General features: G+C 48.8%; 1 protein-coding gene across 4 annotated transcripts in view; it reads right to left on the bottom strand.

Moving 5' to 3' along the window:
• Positions 1-26879, bottom strand: part of NBEA (neurobeachin) — a 2460099-nt gene that overhangs the window by 1798625 nt on the left and 634595 nt on the right. The window lies entirely within an intron of this gene.

Raw genomic sequence — 26879 nt, 5'->3', positions numbered from 1 at the left:
AAGCACCGGGGACCCTGGCACGTGCCAATGTGTGTAAGAATATACATGCAAATTTCATGGTAAAACCCCGGAACACCCATAGCCCAGCCAGACCACATCCATGCCCCGTAAACATTTTCTTTCTGCACGCAGCAGCATGTATGCACGTACTCCAGTGGCTTATAAAATCCGCTCGGCGTGCACAAGCCCCTATTTGTACATGTATTGGTGTGCACTGGGCTTTTAAAATTCACCTTATAAAGTTTAAGCAGAAGACACCTATTGTATTGAAATGCTTACCGTTATGCAAAAAATAATTCCTGTGTTATGTACATGCATATAAATAGTGAAAGACAGAACAATGTAAATGTGGCAAGGATTAAGGGGAGACTGTACTTATTTCAGCTAGTCTAATATTCTAATATAACTATATACTGTATAGAACAGTGATTCTCAACCTTTTTTCTGTCGGGACACACCTGACAGATGGTTCTCACATGCATGACACACTGACCCATGATTGTCACGGGTCTAGATGTAAAGGTACAGTTTGCATCCACGGGAACCCCCCTGACCCACAATAATGGATGTAAAGCAGAATTATGACATTCCCCATACAACTCACCCTACAAAAAAGATGTTCTGGTGTCATCTTAGTAACAGCAACTCAAATTCCTACTTCCAGTCTCAATAGACCCATTTATGAAAAGACAGCAGTTTACCACCAATGCATGCCCTCTTGAGAAAACACAGCAAGTAAGACTGATACAAACACTTACATGCTAGTACAATATCTCATCTCAGTAACAGACACAGAACCAACCTAACATACTCCCAGGATATGTAGTAATGCACAAACTTAGCCACACAGTTACACCTGTATTATGGAATACACTCAAACAGGAGCAACCCTATCTATGAAAAGGCAACACTACAAATATTAAATCAGGCCCTAAAAACCAATACACCTCTTATTAGGAAAACAGAACTAGCAAGCAGCTATAGATCCCCACACAGAAATAATTGTAAAACTATACTAATAAGCAGAATAAATGTTTCAAAACAGCTATGAACAGAATAACATCCAAAAATTAAAAACTCATAAAAACTATTAAAAATTCTCCAAACAACAATAAAATATTTCAAAACAGCAGACACATCACATAATACCCAATAATGAAAATGGCAGTCAATCAAGAAAAATAAACTTAAAAAGCCACCTTTACTTACTCCCTCCAGCAGCTCTCCTACTCCTCTTCCATGCAGGCTGTAGCATACACCAGAAGCAGTAGAGGCTAAGCTCTATACTCATGGTCCTCTTCCTTAGGGCCCATGTCTCTCTCACACACACACCATACCAGTCATGCCCCCATGACCAGTTTCTGTCTCTCACACACCAATCATCTCCCAAACAGTCTTTGACACACACACACACCAGTCACCTTCCTGAAAAGTTTCTCTCATGTCATACATGCACACAGGCTTCCCACTCCCGTGTTCTACTTTCATATACGGGCTTCCCACTCTCATAATCACTTTCTCTGTCTCACACACACACACACACACTCACCAGTCTCTCACTCCCATGCTTGTTCTCTCCACATGCACAGGCTTTTCATTCCCATAATCACTTTCTTTATCTCTCACACACACCAGTCACCTGATCTCTCTCATGCATACACACACACACACACACACACACACACACACACACAGGCTTCCCACTCCCATGTTCTCTTTCAGATATACAGGCTTCTCCCTCCCAAGCTGTGTCTCTCACACACACACACAGGTTTCTCACTCCCATGCTCACTCTCTTCACATGCACAGGCTTCTCATTCCCATAAACACTTTCTCTCTGTTACACACACACACACACCAGTCTCTTTCCAATTTCCATGCTCGCTCTCCATGTGCACAGGCTTCTCATTCCCTGAATCACATTCTTTCTCTCACAGTCACACACACCAGTCTCTTTCTCTCACACAGACCGTCACCTTACCAACCAGTCTCTCTCTCATGCATGCAAACATACACAGGCTTCCCACTCCCATGCTCTCTCGCACATAATCAGGCTTCTCACTCCCATGTTTTCTTTCTCACACACCCCCACAACACCAGGCCTCTTACTCCCATGCTTTCTCACATACCCAGATTTCTCTCTCACACACACACACACACACACACACCAGTCACCTCCCTGACTAATGTCTCACACTCTCACATACACATCAGTCATCTCCCTGAGCAGTCACTTTCATTGTCTCTCACAAATAGACACACATCAGCTCTCTGACCAGGTTCTCTCAATCACATACATGCTCTCAATCAAATGCATTCTCTCACTTACACACAGGCTCTAACTTATACACAGGCTGGCTGGCTGCTTCTCTCTCTTTCTCTCACCCACTTCCTCTCTCCCCCCCCCCCCCCCCAGCACAAATGGTAGCTGCAGCAGCCTCCTCCTCCAGCCCCCGCAGGCCAAGAAAGAAGAATCCCATCAGCCATGGGGGGCTCATGATGCTGTCTCCTTTCCCAATTACCAGCTGCTTCGATTGCTCGGGGGCCGATGCTGCTGGTGCCGCTGCTACTTTTTCACGTGGCACAGCTGTTTCTCCTTCCTGCGCACCACAATGTGTATCACTTCCTGTTCCGGGTCATGGGGGGGGAGGAGGGGGCAGGCGCGGGAAGAAGAAAAGGCCAGCCGCAGGTGCCACAGCTTCTTCTAGCATCGCTGCTGTTCCCACTGGGCTTGAACATGCTGATAGCCCGGCGGCAACGGCAGCAGGGAAGGAAGAGCAGCGGGAGAGACCAGGAGCACGCGACACACCTGCTGGTGCTTGGCGACTCACTGGTGTGTCGCGACACACCGGTTGAGAAGCGCTGGTATAGAATACAATATACCTAGAAGCTTTTTTGTAGCCATTTAGTCAGTAGTATATAGATTATTATTACCCCATAGATCAAATTTACACAAACACATAACATTAACTAGTTATGTTTTTCAAAACTAGGGAAGTGCTATTGAAAAACAAAAATAACTTAAAACATATCAGAAAAATACCTAAGAACATAAGAAATGCAATATTGGGTGAGACCAAAGATCCATCAAGCCCAGCATTCTGTCTCCAATAATAACCAATACAGGTCGCAAGTACCTGGCAAGATTCCAGATCCATTCTTTTTGCTCAAAAGTAGGGATAAATACTGGCTTTCTCTAGCCTACATGGCTAATAACAGTTTATGGATTTTTCCATATCTCCCAATTTTTCCAATCTCCCCCTCATGGCCAAAGTCATGGAAAAAATTGTTAACACCAGACTCTCTGCACACTTAGAAAACCATAATATCTTTTCCACTTCACAATTCGGTTTCCGTAAATTTTTCAGGTCAGAAACCCTCTTACTCTCCCTCACTGATACCATTCTCAAAGGTCTAGACTTCGGTTACTCATACATCCTCGCCTTACTTGACATCTCATCTGCTTTCGATACCGTTAACCACAACATCCTTATCAGCCGCCTCTCAGAAATCGGCATATCAGGAACAGCCCTACACTGGTTTAAGTCTTACCTTGAAGACAGACACTACACAGTGAAGACTGGTAACTCAGAATCCTCACCCAACCAACTAAATCAAGGTGTCCCCCAAGGATCCACCCTCTCTTCTACCCTTTTCAACATATACCTCCTCCCCCTTTGTCAACTCCTTTTAAACCTTGGCCTTCCCCACTACATCTATGCCGACGATGTGCAAATCCTTATCCCCATTAAAGAATCCATCTCCAAATCCCTCAAGACCTGGGAAACCTGCCTCAATGAAATAAACCATCTCCTCACCAACTTACACCTTGCCCTTAACACATCAAAGACAGAGCTTCTCCTCATCTCCCCACATAACAATACAACTCACATGCATGTCATCAATCCCCTGCCCTCCTTAATCACCTTAAAGCCCAATGCACGCAACCTAGGTGTAACGATCGACAATCAGATGAACTTAAAAACATTCATCAACTCCACGTTAAAAGACTGCTTCTTCAAGCTACAGGTCCTTAAAAAACTTAAACCCCTTCTCCACCTTCATGACTTCCGCACAGTGCTTCAAGCCACAATCTGCTCAAAAATAGACTACTGCAACTCCCTGCTTCCAGGCCTCCCCACATCCACCCTTAAACCACTACAAATACTCCAAAACACTGCCGCAAGAATACTAACCAACACCCGAAAATCAGAACATATCACCCCAGTCCTTAAGGAACTCCACTGGCTCCCAATACCCTTCCAAATTTCGTAGAAGATCTTGTCCATTATCCATAAAACCTTACACTCTCATAACATACAATGGCCTGACATTAATATTCACTTCTCCACCACCATGCGCCCAAACAGAACTACATACCTAGGTACATTACACACTCCCTCACCTAAAACATTCCACCTTAACTCCACAAAAGAGCGAGCCCTGTCAATTTCAGGACCTACCCTCTGGAACATCATGCCCACAGACCTTCGTCTTCAGCCATCCACACAAAAATTCAAAAAAAAGCTAAAGACATGGCTCTTTAAACAAGCATTCCCAGAATAACCGCTCTCCATACTAGACTTAGAAATTTCATTCCCCCCCTTAGCCACCGCAGCTTCCCCCTCCCATACCTACTTCTCCTCCGCCTACCCTGCTCCACGCTTCTCCCTCCCCCACCTCACAACTCCTACCGTTTCAATACTATATTTCCGCTCAAAGAACGATATCTCATTCAGCTCCAATAAAGCATCATATATCAACTATATTATGTATTTGCTCCCCCCGTCTCAATAATGTCATGTGTTAGCCCAAATATCAATTTATATTTTTAATATGTATATACTGCCAATTATACTGCTCCATGTTCCCCCCTCATTTTTCCCAAATTTCCTATTTATTTATACCCCTTGCATCTACACAGCACCCCTCAATAATGTATTCCTCCTACCCCTGTACATAGTCAAAATCAAGTTAATTGTTTAAGTGGTTCGCTACCCCACCCAAGTTCTGCTCCCCATTCTTTGTACAATGTTCAAGTTACATGTAAACCGATATGATGTACCCATGAATACCAGTATAAAAAGGCCTTTAAATAAATTAAATAAATATATAAAGGCTGATGATTCAAAATTATTCAAAGTTGTTAAATTACAAGAGGATTGGAGAAATTGCAGGAGGACCTTATGAGATAGTGGACTGGGCATTCAAATGGCAGAAGACTTTTAATGTGGAAAAGTACAAAGTGATGCATACAGGAAAAATATGAAAATTATTCCTTACCTCGTTAATTTTCGTTCCTGTAGTACCATGGATCAGTCCAGACAGTGGGTTACGCCCTCTGTCCAGCAGATGGAGTCAGAGCCAAAACTTCCGGGGGAGGTCCTACATAGTATCCCCTCCCCTGCCTCTACCGTCAGTAACTAGACTAGCAAAGCCCATAAGAGACCGTCCCAGAGGGATCAAGCATAGCACTTAAACGCAAGATGGTTGAGGGGGGCCAACCGTAAGCATGACCGGTGGGCCCCGGGCTGGGCCGAGAAGACTTGTAGGCAGAGACGGACTGCCAGAGCCCAAGCGCCAAAAACTCGGGCAGCCAAGATCAAACCAAAAGGAAAAAAAAAATAAAATGTCCCCACTTCCCAACCCCAGTCACCGGGAGGGGTCTGGACTGATCCATGGTACTACAGGAACGAAAATTAACGAGGTAAGGAATAATTTTCATTTCTCTGTACGTACCAGGATCAGTCCAGACAGTGGGATGTACCAAAGCTTCCCCCTCATGGGTGGGCCGAGGACAGCTCTGCGCGAATAACCCTGTCCCCAAAGAGACCGCCCGCAGGGGCCCACACGTCCAGGCGATAGTGTTTTGCAAAAGTATGGAGTGACCTCCAGGTGGCCGCCCTGCATATCTCCTGGGTCGAAAGTGACGTCCCCTCCGCCCAAGAAGTTGCTTGAGCCCGCAGCGAATGAGCTTTGACAGATAATGGAGGAGGTTTACTACTCCCAATATAAGCTGCTGTAATCGCTCCCTTCAGCCAGCGGGCTATGGATTGCTTGGAAGCCCTGCAGCCTCTTCTTGGGCCGGACCAAAGGACAAACAGGTGGTCCGATAGGTGGAAATCATTTGTAAGCTCTAGGTAATCCATGAGGCATCTCCGGACGTCTAGCTTATGCAGTTACCCTGACCCAGCTAAAGGAAATGAGGGCAGGTCCAGGGACTGGTTGAGGTGAAAATCCGAGACTACCTTGGGTAGGAAGGAGGGTACGGTGCGGATAGAGACCCCGTCCGCCGTGAACCGGAGATATGGTTCTCGGCACGAAAGAGCCTGCAGCTCTGAGATCCTCCGCGCCAAGCTGATTGCTACCAGGAAGACTGTCTTGAGTGTCACATCCTTGATCGTGGCTGAGCGTAAGGGTTCAAAAGGAGGGCCACAGAGAGCTCGGAGGACCAAGTTCAGGTTCCACGATGGGCATGGAGACCGGAGCGGGGGCTTCAAATGCCTCACCCCCTTTAAGAAACGAACGATATCCGGGTGAGAAGACAGCAAAGTATTATTACCCTCCTGAAAGAAAGCGCCCAGGGCCGCCACCTGCACCCGGAGCGAATTAAACGCCAGCCCCAAGTCTAAGCCAGCTTGGAGAAAAGAAAGAATCTGAGCCATCAAGGCCTGAGTTGCTTGGATATCGTGGGAGACGCACCACTTCTCAAAGACCTTCCAGATCCGTACGTACGTGACCGAGGTGGACGTCTTGCACGCCCATAGGAGGGTAGAGATGACGGACTCAGGATACCCTCAACGTCTCAACGGGCGCCTCTCAAAAGCCATGCCGCAAGTCAGAAGCGATCTGCCCCCTCGAAAAATATTGGCCCCTTCCGAAGAAGATGCGGCAGGTGACTGAGGCGAAGTGGTCCCTCCAGCGTCAGATCTGCGAACCATGGCCGGTGAGGCCACTCTGGCGCTACCAGGATTACTGAACCTGGATGCGCCTCCACCCTTCCGATGACATTTCCCACTAGTGGCCATGGTGGGAAGACATACAGAAGGGCCTTGGAACGGCCATGGTAGGACCAGCGCATCGACGCCCTCCACGCCGTGCTCCCTTCTGCGACTGAAGAAATGGACTGCCTTGGTGTTGTTGGCGGTTGCCATCAGATCCATGCGTGGAATCCCCCAGCGCTGGACTATGAGCTCCATGGCTTCTTCCGAGAGTTCCCACTCTCCGGGATCCAAGTGCTGGCGGCTGAGAAAGTCCGCCTGAACGTTGTCTATGCCCGCGATGTGGGATGCCGCTAGGCGCTCTAGGTGAATCTCTGCCCATTTCATCAGTTTGTCAGCCTCCAGGGACACGAACCGGCTTCTCGTGCCCCCCTGCCGGTTGATGTAGGCAACCGTGGTTGCCATGTCGGAAAGAATCCTGAGCGCTCGCCGGTGAACCTGGTGGAGGAACCCCCGCAGCGCCAGACGGACCGCCCTGGTCTCCAGACGTTTGATGGGCCACTGTGTTTGTTCTTGCGACCAGCTGCCTTGGATCGAGCTGTGCTGACAGACCGCTCCCCAACCGGAGAGGCTGGCATCCGTGGTTATTATCACCCAGTCCGGGTCCTCCAGAGATATACCCCGTGCAAGGTGCTGAGGATCCAGCCACCAGTGGAGGCTGAGCAACGCTGGTCTCGGGATTGGCAGGACCGCCTGGTAGTCCCGGGACACCGGCTTCCATCTGGACAGCAGCGACCTCTGCAGAGGACGTAGGTGAGCGAAGGCCCACGGAACGAGATCGATGGTGGAGATCTTGGTGCCCAATACGTGCAGGTAGTCCCAAGCCGTGGGCGTTGTGAGCTTCATAAAGGCGAGAATCTGTTCTCGAAGTGTCTGTGCTCTCTCTGGCCGTAAAAAGGCCATCGCCTTCCTTGTATCGAAATGAGCTCCCAGGAAGTCCAGGGACTGAGACGGCACCAGCTTGCTCTTGGGAATATTTACGATCCTCCCTAGAGAGCGGAGGAACTGAACTACCCTGTCCACTGCTTGAAGGCCCCGACCTCGGGACTTCGCGCGAATGAGCCAGTCGTCCAGGTAGGGATGCACCAGGATTCCTTCCTTGCGGAGAGCCGCCGCTACAACCACCATGACCTTGGTAAAGACCTGAGGGGCCATGGCAAGACCAAAGGGCAAGGCTCGGAATTGAAAATGCTGTCCCAGGACCTTGCTTGCGATCGAGCAGATGGCGGCCTGGGCGGTTGCTGCCTCGGGGGCTGGGACCGACGTTGGTTCCGCTGCCTGCTCCTGGGAGAATAAAATCGTCTAGCCGAGCGAGGGCGATCCTCCGGAAGCTTATGGACCGCATTCTCATTGAGGGATCTGATAATCTGATCCAAGCCTTCCCCAAAGAAATACCTGCCCCAGAAGGGAAGGGAACTCAGGCGAGTCTTGGAAGGGGCGTCGGCCGCCCAGCTTCTTAACCACAGGAGCCGCCGCGCCGACACGGCCGCCACCATGGGGCACGCTAGAACCCGCAGAAGATCGTACAAGGCGTCCGCGCCGTAGGTGACTATGGCCTCCAACCGATCCGCTTGCTGACCCTCCTCCTCAGGCAGCGACTGAGCAGTAAGCAGCTGTTGGACCCAACGGAGCCCCTCACGCTGTGCCAGAGAACTGCAGATCGCAGCCCGCATGCCCAATGCAGAGACCTCGAAAATCCTCTTTAAATATACCTCCAGTTTTCTGTCTTGAATGTCCTTCAAGGCTGTCCCCCCCGTGACGGGAATGGTAGTATGCTTCATAACTGCCGAGACAGCGGAATCTACTGCGGGAACCTTGAGAAGCTCCAATAAGTCAGACGGAAGGGGGTACAACTTTTCCATGGCCCTACCAACCCTTAGGTTGCATTCGGGCGAATCCCATTCTCTGGAAATGAGCTGCAAGATCGTGTGATGTATGGGAAAAGCCCTGGAGGGAGGCCGTAGGCCTGCCAAGAGAGGGTCCCCTTTCTTGACGCCTGGGTCGGGGTCCACTGGCTCGGGAGGAGGGTCAATGTCCAACTTTTGCAGGATGTGGGGAATGAGATCGTCCAGTTCCCCAGACTGGAAAATACTTAGAACCCGCGGGTCGTCTCCTTGCAACTGAGAGGTCAAAAAGAAGTCATCCCACTCCGGGTCCTGGGGGACATCAACTACCAAAGGACAAGGCCCCGCCTGGCCCGCAGGAAGGTCCCAGGAGGGCCCTGGCAACTCAGCAGGAAATGCAGATCCAGCCTGGAGGGGTCTGCCCCTACCAGCGGTATCCAAGCGGGCTAGTTTAGGGAGAGGAGGGTGGCTCCCCCCCCCCTGCCCTGCAGGAAGGCCTGGTGCATTAGTAGCATGAATTCTGGAGAAAAGGCCGGGAAGGCTGCTGTGCCACTCCCTGGCAGGTTCCCCAGGTGCCCAATGGTGCCTGATGCGACCCCGGGGTTGAAGACGGCCACAGGACCCCCCCAGCATCTCCAGCTTCCACTGCTGACTGCCCGGCGTCCGGAACCAAAATGGCCGTCGTTCCCGGATCACGGGGGAACGGGGCCTGCCATTTTCGGCTGGAATGCACCTGGGGCTTCGTGGGCTCCCCCAAAGGGGGGCTGGCTTCACCCTCGGAAGAATAGCCCAAGCCTGGCATCACTCGGGGTTGCCACGCTGCCTGACGGCCAGTGGCCTCACAGGGGGCCGGGTGCTGTATCAGTGACGGGGTGCGGAGGCCGGAATACCCCTCCCCCCCACCGATCCAAGCTGCTTCCGGGGAATCTCACCTCCCGGAGGCCGGCGGCCCCGGGGAAAGCGACTTCGCGGGGCCGCGGGTCTTCCTTCACTCCGGGGGGGAGGGGGAGCCGTAGAAACAGGGCCCGGGGGGAGAGATCGGCCCCACCGATATGCACCCCGGGACCTGGCTTGTCGGCTGGCACGGGGGGGGGGGGGGGGGAGAAGAGGGGGAAAAAAAAACAAGGCACTTACCCTGAGGCGCTGACAGAGCCGTGCCCACAAGTCCCCTGCCACTCACTTTCCCCTTCTTTTTTTTTTTTTTTTTTTTTAAGGCTTGATCCCTCTGCAACAGAGGCTAGAAAAGTAAGCTACAGATCCGGGAAACCCTGAGTCCCCCGCTCGCATCTGCTGGAGTCAGAGCATTACTGACGGTAGAGGCAGGGGAGGGGATACTATGTAGGACCTCCCCCGGAAGTTTTTGCTCTGACTCCATCTGCTGGACAGAGGGCGTAACCCCACTGTCTGGACTGATCCTGGTACGTACAGGGAACACCACAAATTATAGCTACACATTGCAAGGTTCTAAGCATCATCATGAATAATGTGTTGAAATCCTCTGCTCAGTGTGCAGCAAAGGCCAAGAAATTAAACAGACTTCTAGGAATTATTAGGAAAGGAATGGAGAATAAAACACATAACGCCTTTGTATCGCTCCATGGTACAACAGCACCTTCAACATTGTATGCAATTCTAGTCACCGCATCTCAAAAAAGATATAGTGAAATTAGAAAAATTACAGAGAAGGATAACCAGAAAGAAAAGGGGATGGAACAATTCTGGCAGGAAAGGCTGAAGAGGTTAGTGCTCTTCAGCTTGGAGAAGAGATATTTGAGGGTAGATATGACAGGTTTATAAAGGAATGAGTGAAGTGGAATGGTAAACATGAATAGATTGTTTACTCTTTTAAATAGTACAAAGACTAGGAGACACAAAAGTTATTAGGTAATACATTTAAGACAAACAGGCAAAAATATTTTTTTTTACTCAATCTATAATTAAACTCTGGAATTCATTGTCAGGATATTATTGTAGCTGGGTTTAAAATAGGTTTGCACAAGTTCCTGGAAGAAATCATTATTGTGGACTAGGGGAAATCTACTGTTTATCCATGGGATAAGCAACATATGATCTATCAAACTTTTGGGATCATGCCAGGTACTTGTGACCTGGATTGGCCACTACTGGATAATGGACTTCAAGGATCTTTGGTTTGACCCAGTATGACAAATCTTATGTTCTTATTTTATATTCTTATAATTGTGCTTACTAATTAGTTAGCTTTTGTAATTTCTGTTAGAAATTCACTGTCTCTTCATCCAGGCCAGGCAGATAGATATATACATCTACCGCTAAACTCGTCCCTATCATTACATAATTTTGATCCATAGAGATTCCCCTGTGCATTTGGCCTCCGGAAGGATCTTTATCCAATTTGACCTAGCCTATCATATTTATATAATTTACACCCCTTGGTTACCTCATTTCAACAGGTCTCTGAGATGCCTATTATGTCTATATCTTTGTTCAATGCCATACATTCCTTATTCTCCAATCATAGTTTTAGATTTCTAGTATTTGCATTGACAATTCAAATATTTTTTAAGAAGTGGAGGAATATTCTAGTGGTTATAGCATTGGGCACAGAATCAGCAAAGACAGGGATTAAATCCCACTGGAGCTCCTTTTGACCTTAGGCAAGTCACTTCACCCTCCACAGCCTCAAGCATAAACTTAAGTTTGTAAGCCCTCTGAGGCCAGGAGAAATACTTACAATACCTGAATACAGTTAGCCTTGAGCTATCTATAAAAAGGCATGATCTAATTTTAAATAAAGCAAATGTTGCTTACCTGTAATAGGTGTTCTCACAGGACAGCAGGATGTTAGTCCTCACATATGGGTGATATCACAGGATGGAGTCCAATCATGGAACACTTTTGTCAAAGTTTCTAGAACTTTGACTGGCACCTACTGGGCATGCCCAGCATGTCACTAAATCTGCAGCCAGCAGGGGTCCCCCTTCAGTTTTGTTTAAAGCTACAGGAAGTGCCAAAAAATAAAATAAGAAAACGTAATGAACCCAACACCGCGGGGTGGCGGGAGGGTTTCGTGAGGACTAACATCCTGCTGTCCTGTGAGAACACCTGTTACAGGTAAGCAACATTTGCTTTCTCACAGGACAAGCAGGATGGTAGTCCTCACATATGGGAGAGTACTGAGCTGAGGATGTCCGAGAAATGCACCAAATGTACCCAAGATGTGCAATAGGTACAAGGACTGGGATGGAATATGGTAGAGGGCATCCTGAACCCTAACAGGCAGGTGGAAGGGTGTTGGTACGTCAAGTTATAAAAAGGTTGCACAAGACAGACTGGCCGAAGATGGAATCTTGTCTTCCGGCCTCATCTAAGCAATAATGGGCTGTAAAGGTATGGAGAGAACTCCAGGTAGCAGCCCTGCAAATGTCAGGAAGCGGCACCGAGCGTAGGTGTGCTACTGAAGTCGCCATGGCCCTCACAGAGTGTGATTTAACACGGTCTTGAAGTGGCATGCCTACTTGCTGATAGCAAAAGGATATGCAGTCTGCTAAGCAGGAGGAGAGAGTCTGCTTACCCACAGGCTGCCCCAATTTGATGGAATGGAAAGAGACAAACAATGTTGAGATTACTTACCTGATAATCTCCTTTTCCTTAGTGTAGACAGATGGACTCAGAACGAATGGGATAGTATCCGCGTGCTAGCAGTTGGAAACGGATCTGAAATCAGCACGGGGTATATATATCCCCACAGGAAGCGTAGCAACTTAGTAATCTTCCTTGCAAAAGCTGTTATGGATGTGTGTACTGACGCTCAGTGAAAAGTGAAACAGGATTCCCCTGACCGATTGATAGTAGCTGGAGACCGCCAGCATTCACAACCGGAAGGCGTTGACACCTGGTATAGTGTACGCTCTTATGTAAACCAATGACATGGCTTACCTTGAATCGGTGAAACCCATGTATACAGGCAGCTGGGCGGGATGCTGAGTCCATCTGTCTACACTAAGGAAAAGGAGATTATCAGGTAAGTAATCTCAACATTTCCTGGCGTGTAGCCAGATGGACTCAGAACGAATGGGATGTACAAAAGCTTTACTCCCAGCCTGGGCGGGAGGCTGCCTGAGGACCATGTAGGACCGCCCTCGCAAATGCTGAGTCCTCCCTGGCCTGGACATCCAGATGGTAGAACCAGGAGAGGGTATGGAGGGAGGACCACGTCGCCGCTTTACAGATTTCTGCAGGCGACAGCATCCTGGATTCTGCCCAAGATGCCGCTTGTGCTCTGGTAGAATGAGCCTTGACTTGTAGAGGCGGGGACTTCCGGGCCTCCACGTAAGCTGCTCTGATAACTTCTTTAATCCAGCGGGCGATGGTGGGCCGCGAGGCCGCTTCACCTTGCTTCCTCCCGCTGTGCAGGACGAACAGATGGTCCGTCTTTCGTAGTTCTTGTGTCACTTCCAGATATCTGGGCAGCAATCTGCCAATGTCGAGATGGCGTAATAAACGCCCTTCTTCAGATTTCTTCAAGCCCTCCGTGGTAGGCAAGGATATGGTCTGGTTAAGATGAAACTGTGAAACCACTTTAGGTAGAAAGGAGGGAACCGTACGAAGATGAATAGCCTCAGGAGTGATTCTGAGAAAGGGATCACAGCAGGACAGTGCTTGTAGCTCTGAGATGCGGCGTGTCGAACATACCGCCAATAGGAACACCATCTTCAAGGTTAGAGAACGGCAAGACAGTCCCCGAAGGGGTCTGAAGGTGGATCCCGCGAGGAAGTCCAAAACAAGATTGAGGCTCCATAAGGGCACAGGCCACTGTAGTGGCGGACGAATATGCTTGACTCCTTGCAGGAAGCGAGAAACATCTGGGTGCTTGGCGATGGTCTTGCCATCCCTCCTGGGACCATAGCAAGACAGCGCAGCCACCTGAACTTTGATGGAGCTGAGGGAGAGACCCTTCTGAAGTCCATCCTGCAGGAAATCCAACATAATAGGGATTGTGGTCGTATGTGGATTGGTGCCGTGAGTGTCGCACCATGCTTCAAATACCCTCCAGATCCTTACGTAGGTGAGGGACGTGGAAAACTTACGAGCTCGGAGGAGTGTATCTATCACGGGCTCCGAGTAACCTATTTTCTTCAGTCTAGCCCTCTCCATGGCCAGACCGTAAGAGAGAATTGAGCTGGATCCTCGTGGAGGATGGGACCTTGACGTAGAAGGTCCCGGAGAGGAGGCAGGGGAAGAGGCTCCCCTGCCAGTAGTCTTCTCATGTCTGCGTACCAGGGTCTTCTTGGCCAGTCTGGTGCCACTAGAAGAACTAGGCCCCGGTGTTTCTGAATCTTGTGGATGATGGCCCCCAGCAGAGGCCACGGAGGAAAGGCGTATAACAGCGACCCTGAAGGCCACGGCTGGACCAGGGCATCGATTCCGTGTGAGAACGGGTCGCGCTTGCGGCTGAAGTATCTGGGTACTTGAGCATTGGACTTGTCCGCCAGTAAATCCATGTCCGGAATCCCCCAGTGATCCACAATCACCTGGAAGGCTGTGGGTGACAGCTGCCACTCTCCCAGATTTAGGAAGTCTGCCGTGGTGTTGTCCTTCCCAGCAATGTGGACGGCGGAGATGTCCTGAAGATTCGCCTCTGCCCAAGCCATCAGTGGGGCGGTCTCCAGAGATACTTGTCAGCTTCTGGTTCCGCCATGACGGTTGATGTATGTCACCATGGTGGCGTTGTTGGACATCACTCTGACTGCTCTGTTCTTCAGTCTGTGAGCAAATCGAAGGCATGCCAATCGGACTGCCTGGGCCTCTAGACGGTTGATGTTCCACGCTGACTCTTCTCTGTTCCACTGCCCTTGTACGGTGAGTTCTTCGCAGTGTGCTCCCCAGCCGCTCAGGCTGGCATCTGTGGTGAGCAGAGTCCACGTGGGGGAGGACATCCTCGACCACTTGCTCATGTGGTTGGACTGCAGCCACCACCGTAACTGTGTCCGGACTCTGGCAGGCAGAGGTAGATGCGTGGAATAATTCCGTAGATGTGGGCTCCAGCGAGAGAGCAGGGAGTGTTGTAGAGGTCTCATATGGGCCCTTGCCCAAGGTACCACTTCCAGGGTGGATGCCATGAGACCAAGAACCTGCAGATAATCCCAAGCTATGGGCCGACTGGCTCCCATCAAGTACTGGATACGCGTCTGAAGTTTCAATCTTCTCTTGGCAGTGAGACTGACTGTGTCTGCCTGCGTGTCAAACTGTACTCCCAGGCATTCCAGTGACTGGGAAGGCTGTAGGCAACTCTTACTGAGGTTGATTACCCAGTCCAAGCTTTCCAGAAAGGCGATCACTCTGTCGGTTGTCCGATGACTCTCCTCTCGTGATTTCGCCCTGATCAACCAATCGTCTAGGTAGGGATGGACCAGAATTCCTTCCTGCCTGAGGGCCGCTGCTACCACGACAACCACCTTGGTGAAGGTCCGCGGTGACGTGGCCAATCCGAAGGGCAAAGCCCGAAACTGGAAGTGGCATCCTAGAACCTTGAAACATAGGTAGCGCTGATGATCCGGATGGATCTGGATATGTAGGTAGACTTCTGACAGGTCTAATGCCGTGAGGAACTCTCCTGGCTGTACTGCGGTCCTGATGGAATGCAGAGTTTCCATGCGAAACCTCGGGACCCTTAAGTATCGATTGACCAACTTGAGGTCCAGTACGGGCCGAAAGGTGCCCCCTTTCTTGGGTACCATGAAATAAATGGAATAGTGTCCAGAATTCACTTCCCAGGCAGGTACTGGGATGATGGCTTTCAAGGACAGGAGCCTCGCCAGGGTAGCTTCCAATGCTGCCTTCTTGTGTGTGGGACAGGAAGATTCCACAAACTTGTCCGGAGGGAGATGATGAAAATCCAGATAATACCCCTCTCGGATGATGGCGAGGACCCACTGGTCCAACGTAATCTCGACCCATCTGGGGTAGAAGAGGGTTAACCTGCCCCCTATGGCTCCGTCCCCCAGATGGATCGGCGGACTCTCATTGTGAGGCGCGGCCGGGAGCGGAGTCCGGGCCCGCTCCCCTCTTGCGCTGCTTGGTCCGAAAGGACTGGTTCCTGGCCTGAGGACGAGGTGCCTGGTAGCGACTCCTGTAGGGAATGAAGCACTGAGAGCTTCTACCCCTGGAGGCCCTCGGAAAGGTGCGCTGATTCCTTCTGACCTGGTCTTCCGGCAGTCGAGGTACTGGAGAAGCGCCCCATGTGCTGGCCAGTTTATCAAGGTCACTGCCAAACAAGAAAGAGCCCTTAAATGGCAACCTGGTGAGGCGTGTCTTTGAAGGCGCATCGGCTGACCATTTCCGGATCCAGAGCTGCCTCCTGGCAGCTACGGCGGAGGAGATCCCCTTGGCTGTTGTTCGGACTAGGTCTTATGCAGCATCCATGAGGAACGAGAGAGCGGACTCCATGTCTACTGCTGGAGCGTTGTTCCTGACCTGTGACAAACAGGCACGCGTCACCACTGTGCAGCAGGTCGCGATCCGCAAAGACAAATCTGCCACCTCAAAAGTCTGTTTCAGAATGGCGTCCAGTCGCCGGTCATGAGGCTCCTTGAGGGCCGCCCCCCCTTCCACTGGAATGGTAGTGCACTTGACCACAGCGCTAATCAAGGCGTCCACCTGAGGGCAAGCCAGCAGCTCCTGGATAGCCGGCGCCAGTGGGTACATGCCCGTCAGGGCCCGACCCCCTTTGAATGTGGCCGCCGGCGCAGCCCATTCTAAATCTATCAATTGCTGTGCTGCTTGTAAGAATGGAAAATGGCGGGCTGTAGGACGAAGACCTTCCAGCAGGGGGTTCTGCGCAGAGGGCACCGTCACGCTGGGCCCTGTAATATCCAACTCCGCCAGGCACTGAGACACCAGGTCCGAGAGATCCTCCTTAGGGAAGAACCGCCTCATGGTTCTATATGGCTCAATCCCTTGAGGAAGGTCCCCCTTGTCCGGGAGTTCAGACTCATCCGGTGAAACCTCCTGGTCTGACAGATCTGGACTGTCCAGCGGCAGGAGGTCCCACTCACGATAAAGGCGTGAAGGTCCAGGAACAGGATCCGCTGGAACCGCCACCGCAGCAGCAGCCGCCGTCGCAGGCACCACAGGGACCGCAGAAACAGCAGGAACCACAGGAACAACTGGAATCTCAGGGCCTGGACGGGAAGCCGTTTGCATCTGTACAAAGGCATGAATCCCCTTAAAGAGATACACCCAGGAAATTGAAGCAGCCTCTAATCGCCGGGGTACAAGATCCCCCAGGATTCCCGATTGGTCGAGACTGACCACCAAATCCGGGGTAGCCCCTGGGGAACTGTCAGCAAAGTGTGGCTGAGACTGATCCTGGCCCGAGGGTCCCAAGGCCTCCTCCCATTGGGCACATAGGGAGTCAAGCTCTTCTCTGTGCATGGCTCGGAGCTGGCATGCAGAGCAGAGGCCAAGGGCTTTAATGCCTGAGGCCGGAGACGCCCCCGCTGAAGATGTTGAGGCGTTCTGTTCCATGGAATAATATGCGGCAGCAATATGCGCTTAATACAACAGGCGCACAATAATAATATGCGGCAGCAATATGCGCTTAACACAACAGGCGCACAATAATATGCGCTTAACACAGCAGGCGCTTAACAATATGCGGCAGCAATATGCGCTTAACCCAACAGGCGCCCAATAATAATATGCGGCAGCAATATGCGCTCAATGATATGCCATATGCGCTTAGCAGTATGCGGTCAAGAATACACGCTCAATGGTATTCAATATGCTCTCAGCAATAAGCGGTTAGCAATACACGCTCAATATATATATGTTTTTTTTTTCAGTATGCTCTCAGCAATAAGCGGTTAGTAATACACGCTCAATGTTATTCAAATGCTCTCAGCAATAAGCGTTTAGCAATACACACTCAATATTTTTCAGTATGCGCTCAGCAATAAGCGGCAAGCAATATACACTCAATGTCATTCAAATGCTCTCAGCAATAAGCGGTTAGCAATACACGCTCAATATTTTTCAGTATGCGCTCAGCAATAAGCGGTTAGCAATACACGCTCAATAGTATTCAACATGCGCTTAATAATAAGTGGGTAGCAATATATGCACAATGAGGAATCGAATATGCGCTTAGTATCTGCGCCTATCTCGGGCGCTCAATACCTGAACAAGGCCAGAAAATGGCGCCCTCCACGGCGTGCCACGCCGCCGATCCTAGAGTCCTCGGAAACCAGAAGTAAAAGCCGTACACCTTACCTGATCCTCGGCGCTTCCCGGCTGGAACCCGGGCGGTCTTCGGCTGCGGGGGGAGAGGGCAAGTACCTTCACTGCCGCGTTTGAGGATATGCACCCGCTGCCTCGACCACGCCGGGACCGAGGCACCTCGCAAGCCTCACCCGAACCTCGCCCGGGGGCTGTGTCCCTGCCGCGATTCGGCCACCGGACCGAGGACTTAAACCTCCGGGGGATCACGGAAATCCCCCGGGAAACTCTACTGGGGGAGGAACCTTAAGGTATCACTGCAGGAGTGCGGGGCTCGTGCTGTAGAAGTTTCAGTAAGTAGAAAAGAAAAAGTAGATTTGGAAAACACGCTCAGCAAGCGTGCAGGCTCTCCAAACTGCTTTGGAGACGGAAATTACTAAGTTGCTACGCTTCCTGTGGGGATATATATACCCCGTGCTGACGTCAGATCCGTCTCCAACTGCTAGCACGCGGATACTATCCCATTCGTTCTGAGTCCATCTGGCTACACGCCAGGAAATTGAGTGCTTTTCCTGTGGGCAGCTGTACGATCTAGATAGAATGCTAGAGCACGTTTACAGTCAAGGGTATGCAGAGCCTGTTCTCCTGGATTGGAGTGGGGCCTGGGAAAGAAGCTAGGTAGTATAATGGATTGATTAATGTGAAACTCCGATACTACCTTAGGTAAGAACTTAGGGTGAGTGCGGAGTACTGCCCGGTCCTGCAGAAGTTTAGTGTAAGGCGGATAGGTGTCTAGGGCCTGTAACTCACTAACTCTGTGAGCAGATGTTATTGCCAAAAGAAAAATAACTTTCCATGTGAGATAGCGAAGATCACAGGATTAGAGAGGCTCGAATGGTGGTTTCATGAACCGACCCAAAACCAGACTGAGGTCCCAAAAAGGAGCCGGATGGCGCAGTAGAGGCTTCAAGTGAAGCAAGTCCTTCAGAAAACGTTTTACGAGGGTTTATACTGAAATAGGAATGTTCCTGACACCTTTATGGAAGGCGGCCACCGCACTGACATGCATTCTGATGGAGGAAGTTTTTAGACCTGATTCTGACAAGTGCCAGAGATAATCTAGAAACGTCATGGTAGAACAGGTAAAGGGATCAAGGGATTGAGAAGAACACCATGATTTAAACCAGTTCCATTTGTAAAGATAAGATTTTTCTGTGGAAGGCTTTTCTATGAAGCAATCAGGACACGGGAAACTGGCTCCGAAAGGTTAAGTGGCTGAAGAATTAACCTTTCAACATCCAGGCCATCAGGGACAAGGCCTGAAGATTGGGGTGGCGTAGGCACCCATCGTTCTGAGTGATCAGAAGTGGGTCCGTTCCCAAGGGAATGTGCCTGCGAATGGAGAGATCCTGAAGTATTAGAAACCACACTTGGCGAGACCAGTGAGGTGCTATTATGATTATGCTTCCCTTGTTCTGACGTAACTTCATGAGAGTCTTCGAGAAAAGTAGAAGTGGAGGAAATGCATATAGGAGACTGGTTGCCCATGAGAGGGAGAACGCATCTCTTGGCTGAGAGTGTTGGCTGCGAGTGAGAGAGCAAACGTTCTCAACTTTGCGGTTTTGAGGTGACGTAAAGAGGTCTATGTGAGGATAACCCCAACATTGGAATATTGAGTCCGCCACTGTGGGGTTGAGGGACCACTCGTGTGGTTGAAAGGCGCGACTCAGCTTGTCTGCCAACATATTGTCCACTCCCGGCAAGTAGGTGGCCCTGAGGTACATCGAATGGGAGAGGGCCTCTGCCCATATCTGTGCCGCTTCCTGACACAGTAGGTAGGAGCCCGTCCCTCCCTGTTTGCTGATGTACCACATGGCCACCTGTTTGTCTGTCTGAATCAGGATGAGTCCATTGTGACCTTAGTGATCACTGCATGACTCTCATGGCCAAGCGGGCCATTGGAGTAACCTGTTCTGAGGACTCCATGTGTCCCAGCAGGATGAGGAAGTGGCTTGCAGCCGAGTGGTGCTGAGACTGTAGCTGGTGTGCGAGAGAAATGAGAATGAGAGCTCGCTGTCAAGCAGAAATGCCTTTGCTTGAAGGGTGTCCAAGTCTCCCCTATGAAGGACAAAGATTGAGATGGAACTAAGCAGGATTTCTCGTAGTTGACGAGAAATCCTAGCGAAATCAGTTTGTTAGGTAAGATGTAGGAAAGACAGAGCAGTTTGCTGAGTGGACGCCCTGATCAACCAATCATCTAGATGGGGTAGACGTGAACACCTTGAGTCCTGAGGAAGGCTGCTACTACTACGAGGCACTTGGAGGGAACCCAAGGTTACCATTTTGAACTTTTCTCTGTAGAGGTACTTGTTGAGGGCACGTAGGTCAAGAATTGGACGAATGCTGCCTGAATTTTGGGGGATTAGAAAGTACCGGGAATAGAATCCTAGGCCTTGTTGGGAATAGGGTTCTGGTTCTATTGCTCTGGACTGGAGGAGGAGGGAAACTTCCTGTTCCAGTAGTGGTGAGTGGTCGGATGCTCCCCATGTCCGCAGAAGTGGGGAGTCCGGTGGGATGGAGAGAAAGTTCAGGTGATAACCTTGAGAGATTATGGCAAGGACCCACTGGTCTGAGGTGATTGTGTGCCACCTGTTGTTAAAATGGCACAATCAACCTCCCACTGGTATCTGAGGCAGTGGATGCTGGCTGCTACTCTCTATGCAGGAGTCATAAGCCGGAAGCAGGGCCTGGCTGAGGAGCTGCTTGCGGCTTTTGTTTCCGAGGTTGACGAGACTGGGCCTTTTGGAAAGGTCTCGAGAAACGAGTTCTAGACGGTGGTGGATAGGACTTCTTTGGACGGAAGAATGACTTTTTTGTATCCTTCCTGAATGGCTGTTTGGAGAAATACTCAGAAGGCATCAGAGAGAGTTGGTGAAGGGTCTCATGATGCTCCTTGAGTTCCGACACCGTCCATTGAATCTGTTCGCCAAACAGATTGTCTCCTATGCAGGGTAGATCAGATAATCTGTCTTTTACCTCAGGGTGCAAGCCCGAAGACTTAAGCCAGGTCCATCCTCTTGCAGAAACAGCAGCAGCAGATACCCTGGAAGCAGTGTCGAAGATATCATAAGAGTATCTTCTTTCATGCTTCCCTGCCTCAAAATCCTTGTGTACCAGGGTTTGAAGCTGTTCCTGGAATTGCTGAGGCAGGGACTCTGCAAAGTCCTGTATCTGCTTGAATAAGACCCTATTATATTGGGTCATATAGAGCTGGTAAGAGGGGATCCAAGAGATGAGCATTGAACCCTGGAAGACACGCCGGCCAATGGCATCCAGGAATTTCTGCTCCTTACCTGGGGGGGGGGGGGGAAGAAAGAATGGGGTTTTGAGCATTGTGCCCTCTTTTTGGCAGATTCTACAACCACAGATTGGTGATCCAGCTGACGTTTCTGGAACACTGGGGCTGACTGTATCAAGTAAATGGTATCTGCCTTTCGGGTGACTGGGGCTATGGAACCAGGGTGTTCCCAATTCTTTTTTAGAAGATCCAAAAGAACCTGGTGAATAGGGATGGAGGTTATTTCCTTGGGAGCATCCAGGAATTGTAACAGCTCCATCATTTGGTGCCTATCATCTTACTCAGTCTGTAATTGGAAGGGAACCAATTCAGATATTTCCTTCACAAAATGTATGAAGGACAAGTCCTCTGGAGGAGAACACTTCCAACTTTCAGTAGGGGAAGGTGGCGATGGTAAATCATCGGTGTCTTGAGAAGAACCTTCAGTGCAGGTGTCATAGGGATCAGCACCTGCCTCTCTAAGAACCTGAGAAGGACAGGACGATGGTATTCCTGAAGGTCCTGGTCTAGACTCTGAAGGCATAGAGGGAAATACTGGAGGCACCGATGAAGGCATCAAGGGCACCAGTGCAGGCATCAAGGGCATCGATGGATGGATCTATGGCGCCAATGTGCGCATCGGCATCATCATTGAGGCATCGGCAGGACTCCCGATGGAGGAATGCGGAACGGTGTTTCTCCTCCCGATGACAGGGTAAGTGGGGAAGACACCGGAGTCATCAGTGACCCAGGATCAATCGGTGGAAAATTGGCTATAAGCACTTCCATCTTCAAGAGCAGCGGTGCCAATGCTGCTGGAATAAGAACATGCCATACTGGGTCAGACCAAGGGTCCATCAAGCCCAGCATCCTGTTTCCAACAGTGGCCAATCCAGGCCATAAGAATCTGGCAAGTACCCATAAACTAAGTCTATTCCATGTTACCGTTGCTAGTAATAGCGGTGGTTATTATTTAAGTCAACTTAATTAATAGCAGGTAATGGACTTCTCCTCCAAGAACTTATTCAATCCTTTTTTAAACACAGCTATACTAACTGCACTAACCACATCTTCTGGCAACAAATTACAGAGTTTAATTGTGCATTGAGTGAAAAAGAACTTTCTCCGATTAGTTTTAAATGTGCCACATGCAAACTTCATGGAGTGCCCCCTAGTCTTTCTATTATCCGAAAGAGTAAAATACTGATTCACATCAACCCGTTCTAGACCTCTCATGATTTTAAACACCTCTATCATATCCCCCCTCAGCTGTCTCTTCTCCAAGCTGAAAAGTCCTAACCTCTTTAGTCTTTCCTCATAGGGGAGCTGTTCTATTCCCTGTATCATTTTAGTCGCCCTTCTCTATACCTTCTCCATCGCAATTATATCTTTTTTGATTGCGGCGACCAGAATTGTACACAGTATTCAAGGTGCGGTCTCACCATGGAGGATTCAGAGGCATCATGACATTTTCTGTTTTATTCACCATTCCCTTTCTAATAATTCCCAACATTCTGTTTGCTTTTTTGACTGCCGCAGCACACTGAATGGACGATTTCAATGTGTTATCCGCTATGACGCCTAGATCTCTTTCTTGGGTAGTAGCACCTAATATGGAACCTAACTATAGCATGTAACTATAGAATGGGTTATTTTTCCCTATAGGCATCACCTTGCACTTGTCCACAATAAATTTCTTCTGCCATTTTGATGCCCAATTTTCCAGCCTCACAAGGTCTTCCTACAATTTATCACAATCTGCTTGTGATTTAACTACTCTGAACAATTTTGTATCATCTGCAAATTTGATTACCTCACTTGTCGTATTTCTTTCCAGATCATTTATAAATATATTGAAAAGTAAGGGTCCCAAATACAGATCCCTGAGGCACTCCACTGCCCACACCCTTCCACTGAGAAAATTGTCCATTTAATCCTACTCTCTGTTTCCTGTCTTTTAGCCAGTTTGTAATCCACGAAAGGACATCGCCACCTATCCCATGACTTTATTTTTCCTAGAAGCCTCTCATGAGGAACTTTGTCAAATGCCTTCTGAAAATCCAAGTACACTACATGTACAAGTTCACCTTTATCCACATGTTTATTAACTCCTTCAAAAAAGTGAAGCAGATTTGTGAGGCAAGACTTGCCTTGGGTAAAGCCATGCTGACTTTGTTCCATTAAACCATGTCTTTCTATATGTTCTGTGATTTTGATGTTTAGAACACTTTCCACTATTTTTCCTGGCACTGAAGTCAAGCTAACCGGTCTGTAGTTTCCCGGATCACCCCTGGAGCCCTTTTTAAATATAGGGGTTACATTAGCTATCCTCCAGTCTTCAGGTACAATGGATGATTTTAGTGACAGGTTACAAATTTTTACTAATAGGTCTGAAATTTAATTTTTTAGTTCCTTCAGAACTCTGGGGTGTATACCATCTGGTCCAGGTGATTTACTACTCTTCAGTTTGTCAATCAAGTCTAGCACATCTTCTAGGGATCGATGGTCGATTTCGGCGCCGGGGGAATTTGTGCATTGCTTTATCGATGGCCTCCTGAACCATCCGGTCCAGTTCTTCACGGAGACCTAGAGCAAGCAGCCCCGGCTCCGGAAAAGAAGGAGGCAGAGGCATAGCCGGAGGGACCACCGTTAAAGGCGGAGTCTTGTCTCCCGATACCCGTCCGGGTGAGTGATGCCTCGGTGATCCAGTCGCAAAAAGAGTCGATGCCTTTTCTGGATGGGGTTTCTTCGATGGCGCCTCAGACGATGGCGAGGTCGATGATTTTCCTTCATCGATGGTCCGAGATTTCCGGTGTCGATGCCGATGTTTCTCTCTACGATCCCCTCAGTCCTGAGGGGGAGTAGAGGTAGTCGAAGGCCGAGAAGTCGTCGACACTGGACGGTCACCGGCCGGTGGCCGATACTGGTGCAAAGAGGACGGTGCCGGTTCAGACGCTGTCGATGCAATAGACAGCTTTGGAGTTTGAGAACGGAACAGACGTTCCATTTTCTCCATTCTGGCCTTGCGACCTTTTGGTGTCATTAAGGCACATTTGGTGCAAGTCAGGACATCATGCTCGTACCCGAGACACATTAGACAGACTTTATGAGGGTCTGTTATGGACAAGGTGCGAGTACAGTCCGGGCACCAATGGAACCCCAACGCCATGGCCTTTGAAAAAATTGAGCCGCGGTGTGGTCGACGCGCCACGAGGGCCAAACTCGACGGGAATTGACCGAAAACGGGTAAAAAACTGACCAGAGTATAGTGGAGTCAAAAATTTGAAAAAGGGACTCCTGTGGGGTATGAAAGTTTTTAGTAATTCCGTGAGGAAAATTCCTGTCAGGAATCTCTGTGGAGCTCCTTAATCCGCGTGACTAGTGCTACGTGGAAAAAAGAAGACTGAAGGGGGACCCCTGCTGGCTGCAGGTTTAGTTCCATGCTGAGCATGCCCAGTAGGTGCCAGTCAAAGTTCTAAAAACGTTGACAAAAGTGTTCCATGATTGGGCTCCATCCTGTGATGTCACCCATATGTGAGGACTACCATCTTACTTGTCCTGTGAGAAATACACAATAAATTGTATTCACAACTTAACTAGCAGTTCAAATTGACAGTATGTAATTATTTATTTCTGTATGCTCTTTATTTAAATATACCTGGATTACTTCTGTCTTTATCACAACTTCTCTATGGGGATAATCCCACTTATGCCAGTATCGTTTGGCAAGATACCTCACTCTGAACCATGCATTCCTGTGCAACTGTTGATTTCTTCCCAAGATTTAATTCAAAAGCTGCTGAATCCCCTTTTAAAACATTAGAGCCAGTAGTGGGATTCTACTCTGGTTAAGGTACAGCCCATCCTTTTGGACTAGGCTTCCTCTTCCCCAAAATTTTGTCTCAGTCCTAACAAATCTAAAGTTCTCTTCCCTGCACCATCACCTCATCCACTGAGTGTCCAGAGCTCTGTCTGTCTCTGGGGTCCTATGTATAGAAATGGGATCACTTATGAGAATGCTACCCTGAAAGTTCTGAATTTCAAATTTCTACCTAAAAGTCTAAATTTTTCTTCCAGCATTACAAAACTATTTTGTACCCTTCGGAAGCAAAAACAACACACCACCAAATATATGAATTTGCTTTCTCATAAAACTCAGCATTAAAAGCTAACAATCAGTTAAATGAGTTTGAGTCATAAAACAAGCTGAAAACATATGGTATATCACTATGTTTCACTGTACACTGGTTTCTCCTTAGGCACAAAAAGAATAAAACTGCTTTGTATAAAAGATTCTGCATATCTGACAGAAGTTAATTACAATAATTCATAATCATCAATGTAAGAAGTTAGGGAAAACTATTTGGTCAGTACACCACAACAGCAATTTATTAAACCAGATTCAACAAAAGACCTAAATCATAGGGGTCATAGAGAGCAAGACTGCTTGCAAACAGGCTTCTCCACAGAAAGCAGGATGAATTAGCAATTATGCAAGGGCGACATCATCCAACAGCGCCAACATGGACCCAGCTCTCAGAACTCAGTAAAGACTTTACTGAGGCTGCATGGGTGTTTCTGACCACATGCTGCCTTGTGAGCACCTCAGTCTCTTCTAGAGCTTAAGCTTTAGCTAAGTAATCGAGTCTTCAGGTAGGTGGGTAGGTATTAAGAATGGCTAATTCATCCTACTGTCTACAGAGAACTGAAGCAAGCATAAATTAGCCAATATGCATGGGGTCTCTCAAGTTGAGAGTTGTAAAGTAGATGCACTTAATGACAACCTGGTTCCATCAGGTAGAAAGAAGACTACTTGGTAAACATGCTGTACAGTACTGCTTGTTCAAAGTTACTATCTCCTAGTGACACGTTGTCCAGACAATAGTGTGATATGAAGGTGTGAACAGATGACCAAGTAGCAGTTTTGCAAATGTCTTTAATGGCCGTGGCCCTGAGAAGAGCCAATAAAGATGCCATGGCTCTCACTTGATGAGCCTTAACAGAGTCTACTCTGTAATCTATAAGCCAGCCAGTACATAAGAGGGTTCGATACTGTCCACTAGCCAACTGGATAGAGTGAATTTGGCAACTTCCATGACCAACTCACTGGGATCAAAAGACATGACAGTTGAAAAAGTTGATGGTGAGATTGAGTTCTCTTTAGGTAATATATAAGGGCTCTCTTATAGTCTAAGCAATGAACAGCCCGCTCTTTGTGTGCATGTAGTCTTGGAAAGAATATAGATAGCACAATAGCTTGATTAATGTGGAACACAGATGTTACTTTTAGAAGAAACATTGAGTGAGTTCGCAAAACCATCCAATTGTGAATAAACTGAAGGCAAAGTGAATATAAAGCCAGAGTCTGTAGTTTACTTACTCTTGGTGCTGAAGTGGTTTGCCAATTCATCATGAAGAAATAATACTTTCCAGGTGAGAAGCAATACTTTCTAAGTAATAAACTTTAAATCCACTGGCTCAAGACGATCAAAAGGAGAT

Source organism: Rhinatrema bivittatum, chromosome 5 (genome assembly GCF_901001135.1).
Source record: "Rhinatrema bivittatum chromosome 5, aRhiBiv1.1, whole genome shotgun sequence".
Taxonomy (NCBI): Eukaryota; Metazoa; Chordata; class Amphibia; order Gymnophiona; family Rhinatrematidae; genus Rhinatrema; species Rhinatrema bivittatum.
This window is presented reverse-complemented; position numbering and strand designations above follow the sequence as displayed.